The sequence below is a fragment of the Phacochoerus africanus genome, chromosome 10 (genome assembly GCF_016906955.1).
Source record: "Phacochoerus africanus isolate WHEZ1 chromosome 10, ROS_Pafr_v1, whole genome shotgun sequence".
Classification (NCBI taxonomy): domain Eukaryota; kingdom Metazoa; phylum Chordata; class Mammalia; order Artiodactyla; family Suidae; genus Phacochoerus; species Phacochoerus africanus.
In genome coordinates, this window is record NC_062553.1 from 46554145 (window position 1) to 46568926 (window position 14782).

A 14782-nucleotide genomic window follows, 5' to 3' on the forward strand; every position below is an offset into this window, starting at 1 on the left:
GGTGAAATGGAAATTATCCATGAGTCTAAGAATTTCCAAAGAGTCAATGAAGAGCCAGGAATAATATGTTTTTTATACATAGTTCCCAATATCTTACTTCCTCCGTTTGAAAAGATGACTATATCCTTCTTCAGAAAGTCACATTCCAATTAGGTAACTATCATCAATTCAAATAAGCAGTGGCTTAAGAACATTATAAATTAATTGTAGTGTTATTCTAAAACTTGAGTTCTTTATTTTTGGGGAGACAACTTATTGTTAAAAAGTTATAGAAAATCATACACCAAATTAGACTTTCTGAATAACAAAATGACTCCAGATTCAGTAACCACAGACTTGATTAAAGCACATACTCCAAACTTCAAACTTTCATTGCTCTTAAATAACCTTCCTGACATAAACATTATGCAAATACAGGCAATGAGGGAAAACCGCTTCTGAAAACTGCAATGTGCATCTAAGTAAACAGCTATTGAATACAAAAATGTGCTTTTCTGATTCTACTAAATGATTTCTTTCTAGAAACTCCAAAGTCAGGGTGATGATGCGCTTAAGAACACTAATTGCATTTCAAAGTAAACAAAGGTTTTAAGTGGAATTTTGTACAAATCTGTCCAGATTATCACCTAATAATCCACTGTCATTTTAAAAATATGTTTTTGGGGAATTCCCATCATGGATCAGTGGAAACAAATCTGACTAGTATCCATGAGAATGCAGGTTCCATCCTTGGCCTCAATCAGTGGGTTAAAGATCCAGCATTGGTTCATCCAGCCATGAACTGTGGTTTAGGTCGCAGATGAAGCTCAGATCCCGTGTTGCTGTGGCTGTGGTGTAGGCCAGCAGCTGTAGCTCTGACTGACCCCCAAACTATGAAACTCTATATGCTGCGGGTGTGGTCCTAAAATGACCAAAATATATAGGTATTTTTGGGGTCCCTGCTGTGTCACAGTAGTTTAAGGACCTTTACATTGTCTCTGTAGCAGCTCAAGTTACTGCTGAGTACAGTTTTCATACCTGACCAGGAAAGGGGAGTAAGGATCTAATGTTGCTGTGGCTGTGGCGTAGGTTGCAGCTGTGGCTCAGATTTAATCCCTGGCCTGGGAACTTTCACATGCTGTGGGTGTGGCACAAATATATATATATTTGTGCAGTAAGTCTCTCTACAGGTCCTACTTTGGAATTTGGGTGTAGATAGAGCTTCCCAATGGAGAAGCTAAGCCCCAGGGAAGTATTTAGAAAATCAAGGGGGGAGGTTGCTTCTACCAAACAAATCACTACTCTGTGTGTGTGTGTGTGTGTGTGTGTGTGCATCCTCATCTCATATCCTGGCCTCAAAGAGCTATGTTTGGCTTTTGAGGGAGTGCTATATTAAGGAAAATTTTTGCATCAGAAAAAGAAAAATTCCTTGCCTTTTTTTTTTTTTTCTTTTGCGGCTAGAAAAATCCATCCTCCTCGCAGTGCAACGGCAGAATTGAATCTTTGACAGTGTTCTCACAGAGAAAGGTAAGCACTTGCAGAAGTGATGGTTACCATGGTGACCCACCTAAACCAATCATTTTTGGGAAAAGATGACAATCCTCAATCAATGTATAAATTATCATAAACCTTAATTGAAATTTTAGATTAAAAGATAGAACAAGAAGTTTCACATCCATTTTTGAGTCTCCATGAAGGATCACCCCCATGCCTGCATCACATGCGTAAGACGCTTTGAGAACTCTTCTCCAGATTTCCCCATGAGACTCGAAAAATATGTTATGCGTGATTCCTCTTCCTCTGAGTAAGCTATTCTATCTTTGGAGACTCTACCCCAAAGGGATTTATGAGCTACGACAGGCATTTTCAAGTATGGGCCTCAGGTAACCTAACGCAATTTGAAAATGAATATTTTCCTTCAGGCCACTGACCCAAGCAATGATTTCTTTTCTTATATCTCCCAGTTCAGGGAATTTCGAGCACTATGTTATCTATGGCAGATGCTATAACCATATAATACAACTTTATTTCTTATTTTCACTCATTTTACCTCACTACTCTTCCTTTCTCCTTTTTTGGACTGAACATAAAATCATGTTTCTTAAAATTTCACTTTTCTCTACAGTGTTTGACTGTAGCAAAAGCAATGCAGTGATCCTTGTGTCTAGTATGTAGGGTAAGTTCAAATAAATTTAGTTTTGTGATTTTGCTCCTAACAGATTCTGTTGTCTTCATTATTAAAGTTTATAACTATTTTTTGTCATATTAGAACATTTGAATATTGAGAAAAATATTTCAAGAATGTTTCTTTCTTTAAAAAAATATTTTACTCCATTCCACTGAGGAAATATTTATATACAATAAAATGCATGCATATTTTTAAGTGCACAAACTATTGGGTTTTGACATTGGATATACCACAATCAAAATACAGACCGTTTCCTTGTACCCTTTATTTAGCATTAAATGTCCCCACTCAGAGTTCCCCTTGTGGCACAGCAGAAACCAATCTGACTAGCATCCATGAGGATGTGGGTTTGATCCCTGGCCTAGCTCGGTGGATTGGGGATCCGGCATTGCCATGAGCTGTGGTATAGTTCGCAGACGTATCTCAGATCCTGCAGAACTGTGGCGGTGGCATAGGCCGTCAGCTATATGCCATGGGTTCAGCCCTAAAAAGCAAAAAAAAAAAAAAAAAGGCCCCACTTTGTCACCTTGGCTCAAGGTAAGCATGACCTTTTTGCTGCTGTGAATTAAACTTTACATGTGATAGGATTTCACATAAATGAAATCATATACTCTGTCCTCTTTTGTGTCAGCCTCCAGTATCACAGCATGTATTTGAGATTTATGCATGATGTGTGTCATCAGTAGTTTCTTCTTGTTTTATTCATAGGTAGTATTTCATTGCATGCACCACAATCTGTTTATCCACTCATTATTGATGGACTTTTGGTTTGTTTCCATTTTGAGGTTAATATGAATGGAATAGTTTATCTATTCACCTGTTGGATTCCAATTCTGAGCTCGAACCTATGTCCAAGCATATGCTGTCATTTCATTTGAGTAAATACCTATGAGTGGAATGGCTGGGTTGTGTGATAAGCGTGTGCTGCCAAGTTGTTTTCCACAGTGGTTTTACCATGCACTTTGTATCAGCAATGCATGGAAACCTCAACTCTTCCCCATCCTCTTCAGTGTCGGTGTGCAGGCTTCTTAATGGCACCATTTTACTGGCTGTGTTTGGAATCCCACAGTGGTCGTACTCTATATTCTCTAATAAATAATGACATTAAGGGCCAACAATGTATTCACTAGCATACCCATTATTCTTCATACAAAGTTAGTAGTAAATACAGTCTTTAAGATATTAACTCAGGAATATGGCAATTAACCATTGGTATCAATAACAAAAAAAAGATTTGAACTTTTCACTATTTTTTCCCCTCAAGGTAAATACATTAATTAACTTGTATTTGGAGATTATTCACCTCAGATAGTTTATGGCCTTGCTCAGTGGCTTAAGGATCCAGCGTTGCTGTGTGCTGTGGCGTAGGTTGCAGGCGAGGGTCAAATCTGATGTTGCTGTGGCGTAGGCCAGTGGCTACAGCTTCTATTCGACCCCTAGCCTGGGAACCTCCATATGCCATGGAGAAAAAAAAAAAAAAGAAAAGAAGAAGATGTTTACATATAATTGTGGATTTTTCTGTTTTGCTTTTTAGTTCAGTCAGCTATTACTTTATGCATTTTGAACTTATTTTAGTACGAGCATACACATTTACAGTTGTAATATCTTAATTTCCTGCTTTATCATTGTAATCTTTCTTTTTAGGTATCATTTATCATCCTAAAGTTTATTTTCTCTGATATTAATATAGCTATGCCTGTTTTCTTCTCAGCAGTAGTATATTCTCTATGAGGACATATTTACATTTCATTTGCATTCATTATAACACCCATGTGTTAGCATTTGAAATGCATTTCTTGTAGGCCATATCATTGAATTTATCTCTTTTATCCAGTGGTATTCTCTCCTTTTTAATTGGAGTCTTTATATCATCTGTTTTAATCTAATTAAGAATATTGTTGAGTTAAAAACCTATGCCTTCATAACAGGTTTTTTATTTGTATCTGTGCTATTACCCTCTTCTTTCCTCAACTTATTGTTTCCTTATTCCATTTTACTTTCTCCATGGTCTTAACAGCAATAGCTTTCTGTTTTGTTTTTAAAGGTTTGTTCTAAAGTTTCTTTAGGCATCTTAATTTATCACCCTCTGTCTTCAGTTATTGTTGCATCACTTCAGGTAACATGTAACAAAATCTTAACGACATAATTGCATTCCCTCATCCTTTTTGCTTTTGCTTGTATACATAGGATTTATAATTTATACATATAAATTCTACAGTATACTTTCTATTATTTTTCTTTTAAAATGTCATTTATCGTCTGTAGAATTTAAAAATGAGAATATTCAACCATTTTATTTACTCACATATTTATCATTCCCAACACTATTACTTTCAAGAAATCCAAGTTTCTATTTTGTACCATTGTTCTTCCATCTGAAAGACTCTATTTTATTATTTATTTATTTATTAAAGTTTAGTTTATTTATAATATTGTGTTAGTTTCAGGTGTACAGTGAAATGACTTAGTTATACTTATTTACATATACATATATATGTATATGTCTATATTTTTTATTTTTTCCATTATAGTTTATTACAAGATATTAATACAGTTGCTTGTGCTATACAGTGGGACTTGTTGTTTATCTATTTTATATATGATATTGTGTATCTGTTAATCTCAAACTCCCAATTTGTGGCTCGCCCCACTTTCCCATTTGGTAACCACAAGTTTGTTTTCTATGTCCACAGGTCTATTTCTATTTTGTAAATAAGTTCATATGTACATTTTTTTTAGATTCAACATAAAAACCATACACTACGATATTTGTCTTTCTCTGTCTGACTTATTTTAACCATCATTAAAAGTCTACAAGTAACAAATGCTGGAGAAGGTGTGGAGAAAAGGGAAACTCCCGAGACTGTTTTTGGGAATGTAAGCTGGTACAACCACTATGTCGGCTTCTCTTTAATATTTCCTATAGTGAAAGTCAACTGGGGAAAAATTCTCTCTGCTTTGGTTTCTTTGAAAAATCTCTATTTTGCCTTTATTTTAGATGTACATTTTTTCTGAGTATAGAATTTTAGGTTGATAGATTTTCCTTTTAGCACTTTGAAAATTATATTTCATTATTATCGACTTGCATTATTGTCGTCTCTAAATAATTTATATTTTCTCTGACTTATGTTAAAAGATTTTCCACTCATCACTGGTATTCAACAATTTGATTGTGAGGTGCCCTGGTGTATTTATTTTCTTGGTGTGTAGTCATCTGGAACTTACTGAGCTTCTGAAAGTTAATATACCTAGTATTTACCAAATTTGGAAAATGTTTATCTATTTTTTTTAACTTTTATCCACATCTCTGGGACTCTAATTATGCAGATGTTAGATTGTTTTTCTATTGTTGACATTTAATTGAAACATTGAGGAAATATCACAGATCTCAGAGGAACTGTATATTTTTGTAGGCTTCTGTATTTTTCCCTAGTGTAGTCACTTTAGAAAATTTTTTTTCTATGTCATTGAGTTCACTGATCTCTTCTGCAGTGCCTAGTCTGCTATTAAAATCATGGAGTAATTTTTAGAGTTTAGTGCATGAGATATATAAAGCTCAAAATGTTTCTATTTAACTCTTTCACATATAGCTTTAATTTCTATTTTAATATGATATTCAAGTTTTTCTTTAAATCCTTGAGCATTCTTAAACACAGTTGTTTTACTTCCTGTCTATTAATTCTATTATTACTGTCATTTGAGTATCTGTTTCTCCCTTTAGCAGGTTACATTTCCCTTTGTTTTCACTTATTAATTTTTTGGAATTTGGATATTGTGAATTTCACATGCTAGCTTCTTCCGTTTCCTTCCTTTTAAAAAGTTGGACATTACTCCACTAATGTATACATTGTTACTAATTAACTTGGTCTTTTCAAAGCTTGCTTTACGCTCTGCTAACTGTCTGTAATAGTTTTAGTCTCAGGATAGTTTAGCCTTTGTGCTAATTATCTATATTTAAATATTTATTATGGTAAATCCCCACTTCTAGGCAGTTATCTATCACTATATAACAAATTTTCCCAAGTATAGAAGTTAAAAAATACCCATTTATTATCCCATGGTGTCTGCTGGAGAAGAATCTGAGCATGAATTTCCCTGTCTCAGGGTCTCTCCTAAGGCTATAAGAGTCACCCAGGGTTGCAGTCACTTCAGTGCTCAACTCTCTTCCCAGATTGCTTGAGTAGTTGTGCACAAGATTTGTTTGCTCATCAGCTGATGGGCTGGAGACCTCCCTCAGTTTCTTGCCATCTGGTCCTGTCTATAGTATAGCTCACCAAAGCAAGCCATCAAGAAAGAAAGCAAGTAAGACATAAGCCAAAGTTTTTTTATTTTATTTTATTTTTTATGGCCACATCCAGGGCATATGGAAGTTCCCAGGCCAAGGATTCTGTAGCTGCAGCAACCTCATATCCTTTAACCCACTGCTCTAGGCTGGAGATCAAACCCGAGTCTCTGCAGAGACCTGAGCCACTGCAGTCAGATTCTTAACATGCTGCACCACAGTGGGAACTCCAAGCTGGCACCAAGCTAGCATCTTTTTCTTTTCTTTTCTTTTTTTTCCTTTTTCCGCTCTTCTTTTTAGGGCTGTGCCTGTGGCATATGGAAATTCTCAGGCTACGGACTGAATCAGAGCTGCAGCTGCAGACCTACACCATGGCCACAGCAACACCAGATCATAGTTGCTTCTGCAACCTGTGGAGCAGATTTTAGCAACGCCAGATCCTTAACCCACTGAGAGAAGCCAGGGATTGAACCTGCATCATCATGGACACTATGTCAGGTCTTAATCTGCTGAGTTATAAAGGGAACTGTCAAGCCAGCATCTTTTAATCTAATCTCAGAAATAAGCTATCATTACTTCATTGTACCCTATTAATGATATGCAAGTCACCAAGCCTTGCTCACAGTTAAGGGGGAGAGTTCATGAATCCCAAGAGGTGTGGACCACTGCAGGCCTCTTGGAATAGCAGCATTCCCACGCTAGTTAAGATGTAACTGTTATAAAGTGTATCCAGAATGTCTTCAAGTTTCCAAGAAGACTCCAAAGTCTGTGTCAGACTCAAACATCTCCCAGACCTGAACAAGCTCTGGGAATTTCTCCCTTACAGCTCCCCGTTCACTCTTTACCTGACCTCACAGTTTTACTTAGTGTTCAGTAACCAGCTCCAGGGGCCTCTTGGAGAGATTTTGGGGAACTCCATTTGCATAGCTCCAATATCTCTGAATTACAGTCACATTGACCTCCCTGAGCTTTCTCCTCTGACTCTTTCACTCAGTGAGATCATCATGTTGCACTTTGATTTATCCTCCTGTGTGTGGTCTGGAGGGTGCCTCCAGGCAGAAAGCTGGGACAACTCTAAATTTGCCTCATTTCTGTCCCTTATCTCAATGGGTCACAATCATGCTGCCTGTTGTCCCATATTTTGGTACAGATGTGTCGTCTATTATGTTTGGTTTTGTAGATATTCATGAGAGAATGACAAATCTGGTCCCAAATACTTCATCACATCCAAAAGCTGAAATCTTCCAGGAATTTTTAAGCCAGTTTTGTTTTTCCACAGACTCCATATATTGTACAGCTAAAATATATTTTGTTCGTAAGCACTTACCTTCTGTAAACAAATAATAAAATTAGACCTAGAGGTTGAAAAGAGGACATTAATTGGAATACAAGTGCCTTAAAAAAGTGATTTCTATAGAATTCCTCAATATAGCAAAGTCACTTTAAAATATAACTTTCCAAAGATGTTAAGGAGCACACATTTTATCTATTTTTAAAAGTAATTGGATGTGTGTCAACCTAACTGTAATACAATTCATTAAAATTCTTAACCATGAAAAAATTTAACAGATCTTCAAATTGTTACTTAACGTTGCCCATCTTTATACATTCTGAAATCCTAAAAATATCTTCTACAGGAATTTTTTTCCATGCTTTATGATAATCATACTTTCAAATGTTACAAGTGAAAAGTTCATCAGATTAATAATAGCTGATGTGGTACTCTGCTAAACTTCCCAACATTTTCCTTTTACTGTGTTATGTTCATCACATGGCTACCTGCAATATCCTAGGGATTTTAAACTAATTTAGTGAAAAGAGCACTAGTTCTTTTTGCATTTATTTCTTCTTTGCCTTTGTATCTAGGAGAACATTTATAGCCCTCTTTCTCCTAGCTCCCACCTGAGGCTGCAAGAAAAGGACAGGCTTGTTTCCACTGTTTCTGTGAATATACAGCCATTGCAGGGGACCTCCTAATGACTTTATTTTTTTTTTTATTTGTTTTGCCTTTTTTTAGGGCTGCCCCTGTGGCATATGGAAGTTCCCAGGCTGAGGGGCAAATCTTCAGAGCTACAGCTGCCAGCCTACAACCACAGCTACAGCAACACCAGATTAGAGCAATATCTGCAACTTACACTACTGCTCACAGCAATGCTGGGGTCTTTAACCCACTGAGTTAGGCCAGGGATAAAAACTGCATCTTCATGGATCCTAGTTGAGTTCATTTCCACTGACCCTCAATGGGAACTCCTAACTCTAGTTTCTCCCCTGCTCATTGCACAGGGCCATTGCCCCTCTAGATGCAGAACTGGTGTCTGCACAAGTTCAACCTATCAGATATACAGGAGGAGAGATAGTGACTATGAAGAATGTGATAGAGGATAAACATGGCATGTTTACACTTCTTCTCTAAGTATAATCAAGCCTTGTCTGGGCAGAAAGTTCTAAAAAGTACAGCAGCTATTCAGACCTACCAAGCTACAGTCATTAATGCATCTCAAGGTATATTTCACCTGTTTCCAAGGGAAATATTCAGTATTAGGTATTTTACAGTACTTTACAAAATTGTCTCTTTAAAATGGGTAAATAAAAGGGTGACAAGTGCCAGGGGAAAAAAACCATGCTCTGTATGTCATGACATTTGTAAATGGTATTTGTATTGGACTATAGTCAATATTCCACAGCATCTTCCCTTTTGTGTGTACATGGTCTTTTTGTCTGTCCTTCTCTGTCCTCTCTCTGCCTGTGGGAAAAGTTTATAAAGTTTAGCTTTTTGGCAGGAAGGCCAATTTTCAGATTGTATCTGAGCTGAAGTTAGTTCCCAAATTGTCCTGAAGTTATGACTGTCAGGATATTTCTAGTATAATATTTTTAAGTATGCTCCTGGGCTAGCACTGCTAAAGCTTTAGCTGTGTAACTGGTTTTTACTCACCATCTAAAAGACTGCTGTGGTCTGTTGGCATAACCTAAAAGACAAGGCAGAGTGCCCAACTGGTAAAAGGGGAAAGGTTAGTAGAACTTTCTCACTGATTGAAATAAGTACTGTTTGGCAACTCGTTTTGGATAATACATTCTGATTCAGTTCTTAATAAAGATCATGTCTTTAATAAGTGAATTGAGTTAAACTGGTAATTCTGCTATACTAAGTAGACTAACTGGTTTATCTCCTATATTCTCATTATGACTTGCAAATGGAAATGTGTGCATATTTTACATATATTTGCATTTTATTATTCCAAAGTGGGATATTTTAAAAAAATCTGTAGCACAGAATTGGGCAACCTTGTTTTATAGTGAGTATCTAATCCTGCCAGCTTTGAGAGTTACTGAGTGCTCTGCTAAATGTGGAGGAGGCAGACAGCTGCTTTAGTTGTTTCTGTTTGCACAGCACAGAGATGGATTTAAACATGGTGGTAGCATTTCAATACTAAGTCATATTCATTCCTCTCTTGATGAAAATTGAAGCACTAGCAAATATATAACATTGTCTGACTTAGTCAAATTCTTTTTTTAATTTCTTTTCTAAAGCTTTTCCTTTTACAGCCGCACCTGTGGCATATGGCAGTTCCTGGAATGAGGTCAAATCCAAGCTGCAGCTGCCGGCCTATGCCACAACCACAGCAACACTGGATCCGAGCCACATCTGCTACCTATGCTGCACCTTATGCAAGATCCTTAGAGGCCAAGGATTGAACCCACATCCCTACAGACACTATGTTGGGTTTTTAGCTATAACTGGAACTCTGACTTAGTCAATTTCATTGTAATTAACATATTATTAGTCAAACTGAAAAGTATTTGTTTTCAAAAATAGATTTAAATCATCCTTTTAACATATTTTTAATAGAATTTGAACTAAAATAATTTTCACATAGAAACTTGGGATTGGAAGACTTAAATTTGCTTTTTGGTTTGGAGGATTTAAGAAACGAACACCAACAAAATATTTTATTTACATTCATGAATACTGATAAATTTCTAAATTTATCCAGACATTCCAAAAAATATATCAGTTATTCAAATGAAGAATAAAACTACCTTTGGGTATCTCATAATGGGCTAATTTCACCATGAAGAATTTATTATTCACCTTGGTAGTTTAGATAGAATCTTAGTAAGAAGAAAATTAAATAGAATAATGCAGACCATAAAAGTACATTTTAGCATCATCTAGTAAATAAAATATAGGAAGTTATTTTCTTCTTAGAGTAAATATCTACAGGTGATATTAAACTACATTTCATAGGCTGTTTATAATAAAAAAACATGAGATGTCTTTTTATTATGTTCATGTCATGACATACATGTGAAATTTTAATCTGCCATTCTGTATTTATAAGGATATTTGTATGGCAGATTCTCAAAAAATTTAAAATGGAAAAAAAATTTTGCCAGTGGTTCCAAATTATTAAGATCAGAGATTCAGACAATACCCACAACAGATCAAAACGACAGGAAGATGCACTCTTTATTTGGCATAGTTCTTTCTATACAACACAATAAACAGTTTCAATGATTCTTTCACATGAGTCAACTAATGTTTTATACTTGGGTTTCTGATATAAAAATAAAGAAGTCATCAAAAATTGATATCTAATAAATTTATGCCATTCTGAGACAGTAAATATCCAGCTCATGCCTGCTGGACTGAACCTCTGTGAACGACCCTGAACTGCCCAGTTCCTTCTGAAATAAGACCTGCCTATGCTTTCCATATTGCAGATCTTCGTGATTGCATATACTGGGGCTTTTTCAATATTTGCTCCTGGACTGGTCATGATTTGCCCCACATTCATGAATAACTAACCTGCATTATTCTAGCTTTTCGGTAAAGTGATTTGAGGTTGAGGCATATATTTAATTATTTGTATTTTTATTCATTTGTGCCCCACTTTGTTCCTAAAAAAAGGTTATAAAGAGGTTTGTAATGATGCTACATACAACATATTTATATGTAAAAATACATATAACATATAAGATAAAATATATTGAAGCAAGAGAATAGTGGAAAACTAAAGAGAGTGGGAGATAAAAGCAGGAAAGCTATATGCAGCCAGGAGTTTAGGCATGGAAAAATCATTCCAGAAAGTCATTTAATTCAGTGAAAGTAAGTCACAATTGTAATTCTTTTCTCCAGCTGAAGAGGGAAAAAGGTAAAGAATTTCAAGAAGCCAGCTAGGCTCATGTTCACCCACCTGCAGACCCTACTGCAGCTCTTCTGACATCCCCCAGGGTTAAGATCAAGGGTAAACACTCCGCGGTCAAGAGGACTCTATTTTTTATGGCTGAGTAGTATTCTGCTGTGTATATATACACCATGTCTTCTTCATCCGTTCATCTGTTAATGGGCATTTAGGCTGTTTCCATGTCTTGGCTATTGTGAATAGTGTTGCAGTGAACATAGGGGTGCATGTATCTTTTTGAACTATATATTTTTTTCCTTTTTACAGCAGCACCTGTGGCATATGGAAGTTCCCAGGCTAGGGGTGGAGTTGGATCTGCAGATGCCAGCCTACACTGCAGCTCATGTAAATGCCAGATCCTTAACCCACTGAGCGACTGGGGATCAAACCCTAATCCTCATGGACATATGTCAGGTTCTTAACTCGCTGAGGCACAACAGGAACTCCTGAAATATAGTTTTGTCCAGATAGATGCCCAGGATTGCTGGGTCATATGATTGTTCTATATTTAGTTTTCTAAGGAACCTCCATACTGTTTTCCACAGTAGTTGTACCAGTGTACATTCCACTGAGATTCGTAGATGCAAACTATTCCATTTAGAATGGGTAAGTAATGATGTCCTTCTGTATAGCACAGGGAATGATATCCAATCTTCTGGGATAGAACATGATGGAAAATAGTATGAGAAAAAAAAATATATATGTATGACTAGGAAACTATGCTATACAGCAGAAATTGACACAACACTGTAAATCAACTATACTTTAAGAAAAATAAAATTTTTAAAAAAGAGAGTTCAGATTTAGCTGGGGTTCATATCATTTCAGTTATGATGAAGCACTCTCTCCAATATTTCTTGGGCCTTTATCCATGAGAGTGGGGCACAGAGAACATGACTTGGGGAACCACAATGCACTCTGCCCACATACAGCATCAACCTTGTATTCCTGTCTAATAATCCTAGCTGTTGGAGGGCAGAGGAGGTATGTGTTTATGGATTCTCTACAGGGCTGCCAAAAGATTGCAAAGGAGTTTCTTTCCCAGAAATTGATAGGCAGGCCCTTTTATTCTTTAAAGTGTAGCATCTTATGAGTGCCATGGACATCAAGCTGGGCCTGATCTCAAGATCTGGGCCAAGATAAATGTCCCCAAGGAAAACTAAGGTGACCCTCTTGCACAAACCAGCCTAAGACAGACACTACCCATAGTCCACTTTATAAAATGTTGTAAGAGAGACACTCCACGCAGTCCAGTTTATAACCTGGGGCCAGTAGAGACTTTATAGGAAGACAGAATTGTTACAACTATATCTTTTTTTTTTAGGCCCTCACCCACAGCATATGGAAAGTTCCCAAGTTCCCAGGCCAGGGGTCTAATTGGAGCTACAGCTGCTTGCCACAGCAACACTAGATCCTTGCCACATCTATGACCTACACTGCAGCTCATGGCAATGCTATACCCTTAACCCACTGAGTGGGGCCCGCATCCCCATGGTTACTACTCAGGTTCATTCCCACTGAGCTACAACAGGATCTTTCCCGATTATAGCTTCTGCAGAGAGGATTATTGAAACAAGGAAAAAAAAGTGCAAGTATGTCACTAGTGCTATGTGGTGGCAGTGTTGGTTTCTCTAGATTTTACTTTGTTAAAACCTTATGATTCTCATGTACCCTAATCCACTCTTTATAAAAGAGGCAGTCGACAGAATTAGGATTGCTCAGCCTTATCCCAGGGTGGAATGTCTAGCCAGGGTCTCAGCTCTCTAAGAGGAGGAATGTATAAGGTGGTTAAGGCGAGGGGATGGGTGGAATATAGGTGTGACTCAGCAGTGGGGGAGGGAGGGTTTTCTAGCTTGTATGACACAAGTTGCAAAATCTGCTACTCCTCCTTCCCTCTGGATTGTCTGACTATAGTTGTGGCTCAGAGTGTTGTCAGCACTCCCTTTGTATTGAATATTTTTTCCTGTATCCATGGCAACCAGCCAGTATAGAGGTTGGGCTGGCATCATTCTGATTTTCTGCAGGGACTAAAATTGTTTGGCACACACATAGTTGTTGTCATTCTTTCTTTATCCTCCTGCTCCTTTCCAATTTATCTGACATCTTCTCCCCCACTTTCCTTTTCCATTCTGACTCTGCTCTGTCCTATAGGTTTATAAAGCAGGGGCATGTGGGACTGAGCAGAAGTACCTTCCTTAGGGGCTATTCCTTATATAAGAAAAATATTAAATATATTTTCCTCCTCAGTAAAAGGATGAAAATTGGTCCAAAAAATTTCTTGCATGTCCAACTATGTGACATGCTTATTTTAGACTCACCATGTGTTATGTTCATCTTATACCTAGGAAATATATATTACTAACCTGGAGTTAAGTACTTAACAAATAACTTATTCTAACAGGTCCAAAGTTTCAAAAAGTATAGAAGCATAAATTAAAGTCAATGTCTCCAGTGAGATGGCAGTTACAATGCTGTAACTACCATCTTGGTGGACTCGATCTGCTATAATACAATGCCAGAGACATTTATTTCCTCACAGTTTTGGAGGCTGGGCAGTCTAAGATCAAGGTGCCCACATGGCCAGTCTCTGGGTAGGACCCTCTTCCTGGCTTGCAGTTGGCCACCTTCTTCCTGTGTCATCACATGGTGCAGAGAAAAAAGATGGAAATCTCCATGATGTTTCTTCTCAGAGAATTGATCCCATCATGAAATCCCCACTCTCATAACCCCATCAACCCTAACTATCTCCCAGGAGCTAGGGCCTCAGCATAGGAATTGGGAAAGGACATAATACTAGCAAAGTGCAACCTAACTAAAAGATACAGAAGTTCTGTTTAAGACTTACTTCACCGCATTTGAGACTTTGCAGTTGCATCTGTGTTGCTGAAAATGGTATTATTTTGTTCTTTTTTATGGCTGAGTGATATTCCATTGTATATATGTACCACTCTTCTTATTCTGTCCATTAATGGACATTTAGGTTGTTTCCATGTCTTGGCTATTGTAAATAGTGCTGTTATGAACATAGTGGTGCAGTGTATATTTTTGATTGAAAGTTTTGTCCAGATATATGCCCAGGAGTGGATTTGCTGGATCATATGGCAGAAAGAAAAAGACAAATATATGACATCACTTATTTGAGAAATCTAA